The sequence below is a fragment of the Nerophis lumbriciformis genome, unplaced genomic scaffold (genome assembly GCF_033978685.3).
Source record: "Nerophis lumbriciformis unplaced genomic scaffold, RoL_Nlum_v2.1 HiC_scaffold_60, whole genome shotgun sequence".
NCBI lineage: Eukaryota > Metazoa > Chordata > Actinopteri > Syngnathiformes > Syngnathidae > Nerophis > Nerophis lumbriciformis.
The window spans coordinates 40,001-52,500 of record NW_027316602.1 but is presented as its reverse complement, the minus strand read 5'-3'; positions in this window follow the sequence as shown (position 1 = coordinate 52,500).

The window sequence follows — 12,500 nt, the reverse complement described above, 5'->3', positions numbered from 1 at the left end:
AAAGGCGTGAATTTGACTAAGTGTCTAGGAGCATTTCCCTTTAAGAAGGCCGACGTGCTATGGTTCTCCACCTGGGTACGGAACGCCAAATTAGTCCCTCTCCTAGCTGGAAGTCCAAAAAAAAAGGCGTGAATTTGACTAAGTGTCTAGGAGGATGTCCCCTTAAGAAGGCCGACGTGCCTTGGTTCTCTACCTGGGTACGGAACGCCAAATTAGTCCCTCTCCTCGCTGGAAGTCCAAAAAAAAGGCGTGAATTTGACTAAGTGCCTAGGAGGATGTCCCTTTAAGAAGGCCGACCTGCTATGGTTCTCCACCTGGGTCCGGAAAGCAAAATTAGTCCCTCTCCTCGCTGGAAGTCCAAAAAAAAATGTCGTAAATTTGACTAAGTGCCTAGGAGGATGTCCCTTTAAGAAGGCCGACGTGCTATGGTTCTCCACCTGGGTACGGAACGCCAAATTAGTCCCTCTCCTCGCTGGAAGTCCAAAAAAAAGGCGTGAATTTGACTAAGTGCCTAGGAGGATGTCCCTTTAAGAAGGCCGACCTGCTATGGTTCTCCACCTGGGTCCGGAAAGCAAAATTAGTCCCTCTCCTCGCTGGAAGTCCAAAAAAAAATGTCGTAAATTTGACTAAGTGCCTAGGAGGATGTCCCTTTAAGAAGGCCGACGTGCCTTGGTTCTCTACCTGGGTACGGAACGCCAAATTAGTCCCTCTCCTCGCTGGAAGTCCAAAAAAAAGGCGTGAATTTGACTAAGTGCCTAGGAGGATGTCCCTTTAAGAAGGCCGACCTGCTATGGTTCTCCACCTGGGTCCGGAAAGCAAAATTAGTCCCTCTCCTCGCTGGAAGTCCAAAAAAAAATGTCGTAAATTTGACTAAGTGCCTAGGAGGATGTCCCTTTAAGAAGGCCGACGTGCTATGGTTCTCCACCTGGGTCTGGAACGCCAAATTAGTCCCTCTCCTCGCTGGAAGTCCAAAAAAAAGGCGGAAATTTGACTAAGTGCCTAGGAGGATGTCCCTTTAAGAAGGCCGACGTGCTATGGTTCCAAAAAAAAGGCGGAAATTTGACTAAGTGCCTAGGAGGATGTCCCTTTAAGAAGGCTGACCTGCTATGGTTCTCCACCCGGGTACGGAAAGCAAAATTAGTCCCTCTCCTCGCTGGAAGTCCAAAAAAAAGGCGTAAGTTTGACTAAGTGCCTAGGAGGATGTCCCTTTAAGAAGGCTGACCTGCTATGGTTCTCCACCCGGGTACGGAAAGCAAAATTAGTCCCTCTCCTCGCTGGAAGTCCAAAAAAAAAGGTGTAAATTTGACTAAGTGCCTAGGAGGATGTCCCTTTAAGAAGGCCGACCTGCTATGGTTCTCCACCTGGGTCAGGAACGCCAAATTGTCCCTCTCCTCGCTGGAAGTCCAAAAAAAAGGCGTGAATTTGACTAAGTGCCTAGGAGCATTTCCCTTTAAGAAGGCCGACGTGCTATGGTTCTCCACCCGGGTACGGAAAGCAAAATTAGTCCCTCTCCTCGCTGGAAGTCCAAAAAAAAGGCGTAAATTTGACTAAGTGCCTAGGAGGATGTCCCTTTAAGAAGGCTGACCTGCTATGGTTCTCCACCCGGGTGCGGAAAGCAAAATTAGTCCCTCTCCTCGCTGGAAGTCCAAAAAAAAGGCGGAAATTTGACTAAGTGCCTAGGAGGATGTCCCTTTAAGAAGGCTGACCTGCTATGGTTCTCCACCCGGGTACGGAAAGCAAAATATGCACCCCCATAATTATAGACATCACCCCCCAAATTAAACACATTATTTCCAGTTCTTTTGGGCCTCTATTTTCAGACGGTTTGGCGTATTTCCTTGACGCCGGGGAGTCCTACAGGTGTTCCCGGGGAATGAGAGGCCTTTTGTGGGCCAGAAAGAGTGGGGAACCCTTGGAGCCCCTATTTTCAGACAGTTTGGCTTATTTCGGTGACGCCGGGGCGTCCATCAGGTCTTCCCGGGGAATGAGAGGCCTTTTGTGGCCATATGTCAACAAAAGAGTGGGGAAATGGAGCCCTCCGGTGGACTCCCGCTGCAAATGCACCCCCCAAATTAAATACATTAATTCCAGGCCTTTTGGGGCCCTATATTCAGACGGTGTGGAGCCCTCCAGTGGACTCCCGCCTCCAATGCACCCCCATAATTATAGACATCACCCCCCAAATTAAACACATTATTTCCAGTTCTTTTGGGCCTCTATTTTCAGACGGTTTGGCGTATTTCCTTGACGCCGGGGAGTCCTACAGGTGTTCCCGGGGAATGAGAGGCCTTTTGTGGGCCAGAAAGAGTGGGGAACCCTTGGAGCCCCTATTTTCAGACAGTTTGCCGTATTTCGGTGACGCCGGGGCGTCCATCAGGTCTTCCCGGGGAATGTGAGGCCTTTCGTGGGCCATATTTTCAGACAGATTGGCCTGTTTCAGTGACGCCGAGGCGTCCATCAGGTCTTCCCGGGGAGTGTGAGGCCTTTTGGGGCCCTATTTTCAGACAGAAAAAAAAGAAAAGTAACCCTTACACTACAAAGGACAGCGGGGAAACGCCCCCCCAGCAAAGTCACAGGGGAAGTGGGGTAGACAAGTGGAGAGTGTCTGGGGAAAAGTCCACAAAATGATCAAAAATCACACCCAGGTACGAGTGCCACAAGTCCCGCCGCGTCCCACCCGAGTCCGAGGTGCCCCCCACATGCCCAAAACGCACCCAGCAAAGGTGCACTGTGAGTGGGGAAGAAAAGTTGGAAAAGTGGGCAAAAGTCCCGAATTTGATCCAACATTATACCCAGGTTCGAGTCCCACAAGTCCCGCCGCGTTCCACCAGTGTTCCGGGGTGCCTACAATGTCCACAACTTACCCAGCAAAGGTGCACTGTGATTGGGAAGAAAAGTTGGGAAAGTGGGCAAAAGTCCCGAATTTGAGCCAAAATCACACCCAGGTTCGAGTCCCACAAGTCCCGCCGCGTTCCACCAGGGTTCCGGGGTGCCTGACATGTCCACGACGCACCCAGCAAAGGCGCACTGTGAGTGGGGAAGAAAAGTTGGAAAAGTGGGCAAAAGTCTGGAAAAATGACCAAAAACCACACCCAGGTTAGAGCCCCACACGTCCTGCAGTCGCACCCGAGTCCTGGGATGCCCAACATGTCCAAAAAAAATCAAAAAAAGCCCAAAAAATCAAAAAAATCCCCGGGCCGTATCTTGGACGCCGGCGTACCGCGTTCGGCCCTCGTGCCGTAGTTTGGCGACCGATTGTAAAAATTTGCCGCGACCGGCTAGTTTTTTTCCTTGGAGTAAATAGAGAGTAGATCCAGCAGAAAATATGCACTATAAACAAAGAGAGGGAGTTTGGAGGGGGGCAAAAACGCCCTCTTGGAACTTTTGCAGCAGCACACATCAAACTAGCGGGGAGAAGGCATGCATAGCAAAAGGCCACGAAATGATCAAAAATCACACCCAGGTTCGAGTCCCACAAGTCCCGCCGCGTTCCACCAGTGTCTCGGGGTGCCTACAATGTCCACAACTTACCCAGCAAAGGTGCACTGTGAGTGGGCAAGAAAAGTTGGGAAAGTGGGCAAAAGTCCCGAATTTGGTCCAAAATCACACCCAGGTTCGAGTCCCACAAGTCCCGCCGCGTTCCACCAGTGTCTCGGGGTGCCTACAATGTCCACAACGCACCCAGCAAAGGCGCACTGTGATTGGGAAGAAAAGTTGGGAAAGTGGGCAAAAGTCCCGCATTTGGTCCAAAATCACACCCAGGTTCGAGTCCCACAAGTCCCGCCGCGTTCCACCAGTGTCTCGGGGTGCCTACAATGCCTAAGACGCACCCAGCAAAGGCGCACTGTGATTGGGAAGAAAAGTTGGGAAAGTGGGCAAAAGTCCCGAATTTGGTCCAAAATCACACCCAGGTTCGAGTCCCACAAGTCCCGCCGCGTTCCACCAGGGTTCCGGGGTGCCTACAATGTCCACGACGCACCCAGCAAAGGCGCACTGTGATTGGGAAGAAAAGTTGGGAAAGTGGGCAAAAGTCCCGAATTTGGTCCAAAATCACACCCAGGTTCGAGTCCCACAAGTCCCGCCGCGTTCCACCAGTGTTCCGGGGTGCCTACAATGCCTAAGACGCACCCAGCAAAGGCGCACTGTGATTGGGAAGAAAAGTTTGGAAAGTGGGCAAAAGTCCCGAATTTGGTCCAAAATCACACCCAGGTTCGAGTCCCACAAGTCCCGCCGCGTTCCACCAGGGTTCCGGGGTGCCTACAATGTCCACAACTTACCCAGCAAAGGCGCACTGTGATTGGGAAGAAAAGTTGGGAAAGTGGGCAAAAGTCCCGAATTTGGTCCAAAATCACACCCAGGTTCGAGTCCCACAAGTCCCGCCGCGTTCCACCAGTGTCCTGGGGGTGCCTGGCATGTCCACAACTTACCCAGCAAAGGCGCACTGTGATTGGGAAGAAAAGTTGGGAAAGTGGGCAAAAGTCCCGAATTTGGTCCAAAATCACACCCAGGTTCGAGTCCCACAAGTCCCGCCGCGTTCCACCAGGGTTCAGGGGTGCCTGACATGTCCACGACGCACCCAGCAAAGGCGCACTGTGATTGGGAAGAAAAGTTGGGAAAGTGGGCAAAAGTCCCGAATTTGGTCCAAAATCACACCCAGGTTCGAGTCCCACAAGTCCCGCCGCGTTCCACCAGGGTTCCGGGGTGCCTACAATGTCCACGACGCACCCAGCAAAGGCGCACTGTGATTGGGAAGAAAAGTTGGGAAAGTGGGCAAAAGTCCCGAATTTGGTCCAAAATCACACCCAGGTTCGAGTCCCACAAGTCCCGCCGCGTTCCACCAGGGTTCCGGGGTGCCTACAATGTCCACGACGCACCCAGCAAAGGCGCACTGTGATTGGGAAGAAAAGTTGGGAAAGTGGGCAAAAGTCCCGAATTTGGTCCAAAATCACACCCAGGTTCGAGTCCCACAAGTCCCGCCGCGTTCCACCAGGGTTCCGGGGTGCCTACAATGTCCACGACGCACCCAGCAAAGGCGCACTGTGATTGGGAAGAAAAGTTGGGAAAGTGGGCAAAAGTCCCGCATTTGGTCCAAAATCACACCCAGGTTCGAGTCCCACAAGTCCCGCCGCGTTCCACCAGTGTCTCGGGGTGCCTACAATGCCTAAGACGCACCCAGCAAAGGCGCACTGTGATTGGGAAGAAAAGTTGGGAAAGTGGGCAAAAGTCCCGAATTTGGTCCAAAATCACACCCAGGTTCGAGTCCCACAAGTCCCGCCGCGTTCCACCAGGGTTCCGGGGTGCCTACAATGTCCACGACGCACCCAGCAAAGGCGCACTGTGATTGGGAAGAAAAGTTGGGAAAGTGGGCAAAAGTCCGAATTTGGTCCAAAATCACACCCAGGTTCGAGTCCCACAAGTCCCGCCGCGTTCCACCAGTGTCTCGGGGTGCCTACAATGTCCACAACGCACCCAGCAAAGGCGCACTGTGATTGGGAAGAAAAGTTGGGAAAGTGGGCAAAAGTCCCGAATTTGGTCCAAAAGCACACCCAGGTTCGAGTCCCACAAGTCCCGCCGCGTTCCACCAGGGTCTCGGGGTGCCTACAATGTCCACAGACGCACCCAGCAAAGGCGCACTGTGATTGGGAAGAAAAGTTGGGAAAGTGGGCAAAAGTCCCGAATTTGGTCCAAAATCACACCCAGGTTCGAGTCCCACAAGTCCCGCCGCGTTCCACCAGGGTTCCGGGGTGCCTACAATGTCCACAACGCACCCAGCAAAGGCGCACTGTGATTGGGAAGAAAAGTTGGGAAAGTGGGCAAAAGTCCCGAATTTGGTCCAAAATCACACCCAGGTTCGAGTCCCACAAGTCCCGCCGCGTTCCACCAGGGTCTCGGGGTGCCTACAATGTCCACAACTTACCCAGCAAAGGCGCACTGTGATTGGGAAGAAAAGTTGGGAAAGTGGGCAAAAGTCCCGAATTTGGTCCAAAATCACACCCAGGTTCGAGTCCCACAAGTCCCGCCGCGTTCCACCAGTGTCTCGGGGTGCCTACAATGTCCACAACGCACCCAGCAAAGGCGCACTGTGATTGGGAAGAAAAGTTGTGAAAGTGGGCAAAAGTCCCGAATTTGGTCCAAAATCACACCCAGGTTCGAGTCCCACAAGTCCCGCCGCGTTCCACCAGTGTCTCGGGGTGCCTACAATGTCCACAACGCACCCAGCAAAGGCGCACTGTGATTGGGAAGAAAAGTTGGGAAAGTGGGCAAAAGTCCCGAATTTGGTCCAAAATCACACCCAGGTTCGAGTCCCACAAGTCCCGCCGCGTTCCACCAGGGTTCCGGGGTGCCTACAATGTCCACAACGCACCCAGCAAAGGCGCACTGTGATTGGGAAGAAAAGTTGGGAAAGTGGGCAAAAGTCCCGAATTTGGTCCAAAATCACACCCAGGTTCGAGTCCCACAAGTCCCGCCGCGTTCCACCAGGGTTCCGGGGTGCCTACAATGTCCACGACGCACCCAGCAAAGGCGCACTGTGATTGGGAAGAAAAGTTGGGAAAGTGGGCAAAAGTCCCGAATTTGGTCCAAAATCACACCCAGGTTCGAGTCCCACAAGTCCCGCCGCGTTCCACCAGGGTTCCGGGGTGCCTACAATGTCCACGACGCACCCAGTAAAGGCGCACTGTGATTGGGAAGAAAAGTTGGGAAAGTGGGCAAAAGTCCCGAATTTGGTCCAAAATCACACCCAGGTTCGAGTCCCACAAGTCCCGCCGCGTTCCACCAGGGTTCCGGGGTGCCTACAATGTCCACGACGCACCCAGCAAAGGCGCACTGTGATTGGGAAGAAAAGTTGGGAAAGTGGGCAAAAGTCCCGAATTTGGTCCAAAATCACACCCAGGTTCGAGTCCCACAAGTCCCGCCGCGTTCCACCAGGGTTCCGGGGTGCCTACAATGTCCACGACGCACCCAGCAAAGGCGCACTGTGATTGGGAAGAAAAGTTGGGAAAGTGGGCAAAAGTCCCGAATTTGGTCCAAAATCACACCCAGGTTCGAGTCCCACAAGTCCCGCCGCGTTCCACCAGGGTTCCGGGGTGCCTACAATGTCCACGACGCACCCAGTAAAGGCGCACTGTGATTGGGAAGAAAAGTTGGGAAAGTGGGCAAAAGTCCCGAATTTGGTCCAAAATCACACCCAGGTTCGAGTCCCACAAGTCCCGCCGCGTTCCACCAGGGTTCCGGGGTGCCTACAATGTCCACGACGCACCCAGCAAAGGCGCACTGTGATTGGGAAGAAAAGTTGGGAAAGTGGGCAAAAGTCCCGAATTTGGTCCAAAATCACACCCAGGTTCGAGTCCCACAAGTCCCGCCGCGTTCCACCAGGGTTCCGGGGTGCCTACAATGTCCACGACGCACCCAGCAAAGGCGCACTGTGATTGGGAAGAAAAGTTGGGAAAGTGGGCAAAAGTCCCGAATTTGGTCCAAAGTCACACCCAGGTTCGAGTCCCACAAGTCCCGCCGCGTTCCACCAGGGTTCCGGGGTGCCTACAATGTCCACAACTTACCCAGCAAAGGCGCACTGTGATTGGGAAGAAAAGTTGGGAAAGTGGGCAAAAGTCCCGAATTTGGTCCAAAGTCACACCCAGGTTCGAGTCCCACAAGTCCCGCCGCGTTCCACCAGGGTTCCGGGGTGCCTACAATGTCCACGACTTACCCAGCAAAGGCGCACTGTGATTGGGAAGAAAAGTTGGGAAAGTGGGCAAAAGTCCCGAATTTGGTCCAAAATCACACCCAGGTTCGAGTCCCACAAGTCCCGCCGCGTTCCACCAGTGTCTCGGGGTGCCTACAATGTCCACAACGCACCCAGCAAAGGCGCACTGTGATTGGGAAGAAAAGTTGGGAAAGTGGGCAAAAGTCCCGAATTTGGTCCAAAATCACACCCAGGTTCGAGTCCCACAAGTCCCGCCGCGTTCCACCAGTGTCTCGGGGTGCCTACAATGTCCACAACGCACCCAGCAAAGGCGCACTGTGATTGGGAAGAAAAGTTGGGAAAGTGGGCAAAAGTCCCGAATTTGGTCCAAAATCACACCCAGGTTCGAGTCCCACAAGGCCCGCCGCGTTCCACCAGGGTTCCGGGGTGCCTACAATGTCCACGACTTACCCAGCAAAGGCGCACTGTGATTGGGAAGAAAAGTTGGGAAAGTGGGCAAAAGTCCCGAATTTGGTCCAAAATCACACCCAGGTTCGAGTCCCACAAGTCCCGCCGCGTTCCACCAGTGTCTCGGGGTGCCTACAATGTCCACAACTTACCCAGCAAAGGCGCACTGTGATTGGGAAGAAAAGTTGGGAAAGTGGGCAAAAGTCCCGAATTTGGTCCAAAATCACACCCAGGTTCGAGTCCCACAAGTCCCGCCGCGTTCCACCAGTGTCTCGGGGTGCCTACAATGTCCTCAACTTACCCAGCAAAGGCGCACTGTGAATGGGAAGAAAAGTTGGGAAAGTGGGCAAAAGTCCCGAATTTGGTCCAAAATCACACCCAGGTTCGAGTCCCACAAGTCCCGCCGCGTTCCACCAGGGTTCCGGGGGTGCCTGGCATGTCCACAACTTACCCAGCAAAGGTGCACTGTGATTGGGAAGAAAAGTTGGGAAAGTGGGCAAAAGTCCCGAATTTGGTCCAAAATCACACCCAGGTTCGAGTCCCACAAGTCCCGCCGCGTTCCACCAGTGTCTCGGGGTGCCTACAATGTCCTCAACTTACCCAGCAAAGGCGCACTGTGAATGGGAAGAAAAGTTGGGAAAGTGGGCAAAAGTCCCGAATTTGGTCCAAAATCACACCCAGGTTCGAGTCCCACAAGTCCCGCCGCGTTCCACCAGGGTTCCGGGGGTGCCTGGCATGTCCACAACTTACCCAGCAAAGGTGCACTGTGATTGGGAAGAAAAGTTGGGAAAGTGGGCAAAAGTCCCGAATTTGGTCCAAAATCACACCCAGGTTCGAGTCCCACAAGTCCCGCCGCGTTCCACCAGTGTCTCGGGGTGCCTACAATGTCCTCAACTTACCCAGCAAAGGCGCACTGTGAATGGGAAGAAAAGTTGGGAAAGTGGGCAAAAGTCCCGAATTTGGTCCAAAATCACACCCAGGTTCGAGTCCCACAAGTCCCGCCGCGTTCCACCAGGGTTCCGGGGGTGCCTGGCATGTCCACAACTTACCCAGCAAAGGTGCACTGTGATTGGGAAGAAAAGTTGGGAAAGTGGGCAAAAGTCCCGAATTTGGTCCAAAATCACACCCAGGTTCGAGTCCCACAAGTCCCGCCGCGTTCCACCAGGGTTCCGGGGTGCCTACAATGTCCACAACGCACCCAGCAAAGGCGCACTGTGAGTGGGCAAGAAAAGTTGGGAAAGTGGGCAAAAGTCCCGAATTTGGTCCAAAATCACACCCAGGTTCGAGTCCCACAAGTCCCGCCGCGTTCCACCAGGGTTCCGGGGTGCCTACAATGTCCACAACGCACCCAGCAAAGGCGCACTGTGATTGGGAAGAAAAGTTGGGAAAGTGGGCAAAAGTCCCGAATTTGGTCCAAAATCACACCCAGGTTCGAGTCCCACAAGTCCCGCCGCGTTCCACCAGGGTTCCGGGGTGCCTACAATGTCCACAATTCACCCAGCAAAGGCGCACTGTGATTGGGAAGAAAAGTTGGGAAAGTGGGCAAAAGTCCCGAATTTGGTCCAAAATCACACCCAGGTTCGAGTCCCACAAGTCCCGCCGCGTTCCACCAGGGTTCCGGGGTGCCTGACATGTCCACGACGCACCCAGCAAAGGCGCACTGTGATTGGGAAGAAAAGTTGGGAAAGTGGGCAAAAGTCCCGAATTTGGTCCAAAATCACACCCAGGTTCGAGTCCCACAAGTCCCGCCGCGTTCCACCAGGGTTCCGGGGTGCCTACAATGTCCACGACGCACCCAGCAAAGGCGCACTGTGATTGGGAAGAAAAGTTGGGAAAGTGGGCAAAAGTCCCGAATTTGGTCCAAAATCACACCCAGGTTCGAGTCCCACAAGTCCCGCCGCGTTCCACCAGGGTTCCGGGGTGCCTGACATGTCCACGACGCACCCAGCAAAGGCGCACTGTGATTGGGAAGAAAAGTTGGGAAAGTGGGCAAAAGTCCCGAATTTGGTCCAAAATCACACCCAGGTTCGAGTCCCACAAGTCCCGCCGCGTTCCACCAGTGTCTCGGGGTGCCTACAATGTCCACAACTTACCCAGCAAAGGCGCACTGTGATTGGGAAGAAAAGTTGGGAAAGTGGGCAAAAGTCCCGAATTTGGTCCAAAATCACACCCAGGTTCGAGTCCCACAAGTCCCGCCGCGTTCCACCAGGGTTCCGGGGTGCCTACAATGTCCACGACGCACCCAGCAAAGGCGCACTGTGATTGGGAAGAAAAGTTGGGAAAGTGGGCAAAAGTCCCGAATTTGATCCAAAATTATGCCCGGGTTGGAGTACCACGAGTCCGGCCGCGTTCCACCGGTGTCCCGGGGGTGCCTGGCATGTCCACAACTTACCCAGCAAAGGCGCACTGTGATTGGGAAGAAAAGTTGGGAAAGTGGGCAAAAGTCCCGAATTTGATCCAAAATTATGCCCGGGTTGGAGTACCACGAGTCCGGCCGCGTTCCACCGGTGTCCCGGGGGTGCCTGGCATGTCCACAACGCACCCAGCAAAGGCGCACTGTGATTGGGAAGAAAAGTTGGGAAAGTGGGCAAAAGTCCCGAATTTGATCCAAAATTATGCCCGGGTTGGAGTACCACGAGTCCGGCCGCGTTCCACCGGTGTCCCGGGGGTGCCTGCCATGTCCACAACTTACCCAGCAAAGGCGCACTGTGATTGGGAAGAAAAGTTGGGAAAGTGGGCAAAAGTCCCGAATTTGATCCAAAATTATGCCCGGGTTGGAGTACCACGAGTCCGGCCGCGTTCCACCGGTGTCCCGGGGGTGCCTGCCATGTCCACAACTTACCCAGCAAAGGCGCACTGTGATTCAGAAGAAAAGTTGGGAAAGTGGGCAAAAGTCCCGAATTTGATCCAAAATTATGCCCGGGTTGGAGTACCACGAGTCCGGCCGCGTTCCACCGGTGTCCCGGGGGTGCCTGGCATGTCCACAACTTACCCAGCAAAGGCGCACTGTGATTGGGAAGAAAAGTTGGGAAAGTGGGCAAAAGTCCCGAATTTGATCCAAAATTATGCCCGGGTTGGAGTACCACGAGTCCGGCCGCGTTCCACCGGTGTCCCGGGGGTGCCTGCCATGTCCACAACTTACCCAGCAAAGGCGCACTGTGATTCAGAAGAAAAGTTGGGAAAGTGGGGAAAAAAAGGACCGGAAAATATCCAAAATTATGCCCGGGTTGGAGTACCACGAGTCCGGCCGCGTTCCACCGGTGTCCCGGGGGTGCCTGGCACGTCCACAACTTACCCAGCAAAGGCGCACTGTCAGTGGGGAAGACCAAACATGTCTCGGATTTTTTCCAAGTACCTTAACGAGAGAGGCTAAAAAGCACCTGTTTTTACCTTCTCTCGTTGTTGTACTTAGAAAAAAAACGAGAAAAAAAAAAATCTGGGTTTTTTTCTAAGTACCTTAACGAGAGAGGCTAAAAAAAACCATTTTTTACCTTCTCTCGTTGTTGTACTTAGAAAAAAAACGAGAAAAAAATTTTTCCCCATTCATTTCAATGGGAGTTCATTTTTTTTTTGGGATTTTTTCTAAGTACCTTAACGAGAGAGGCTTAATTTTTCACCTACTTTTTACCTTCTCTCGATTTTTCGTTTTTTACCTGGTCGACCAAAACACCTCCATCTCGTTACTATGTGCACCATGTCTGACAGGCTGAAATCACAGGGAACGCGTCCGAGTCAAAGTGAGCTATTTTCGGACACAAATATGGTGTTTTTCCCCTCTATCCTCTGGTTCTTTTTTCAAACTGATCTTCCAGCATCTGAGCGACAGGGGCTCATGCAGACACCTGTGTCCGCCCGAGGGGCGCCTTCCCGGACACATATATGGTGCTTCCCCCCTCTTTACCCCGGTCCTTTTTCAAACTGATCTTCCAGCATCTGAGCGACAGGGGCTCATGCAGACACCTGTGTCCGCCCGAGGGGCGCCTTCCCGGACACATATATGGTGCTTCCCCCCTCTTTACCCCGGTCCTTTTTCAAACTGATCTTCCAGCATCTGAGCGACAGGGGCTCATGCAGACACCTGTGTCCGCCCGAGGGGCGCCTTCCCGGACACATATATGGTGCTTCCCCCCTCTTTACCCCGGTCCTTTTTCAAACTGATCTTCCAGCATCTGAGCGACAGGGGCTCATGCAGACACCTGTGTCCGCCCGAGGGGCGCCTTCCCGGACACATATATGGTGCTTCCCCCCTCTTTACCCCGGTCCTTTTTCAAACTGATCTTCCAGCTTCTGAGCGACAGGGGCTCATGCAGACACCTGTGTCCGCCTAAGGGGCGCTGTTTCGGACACATTT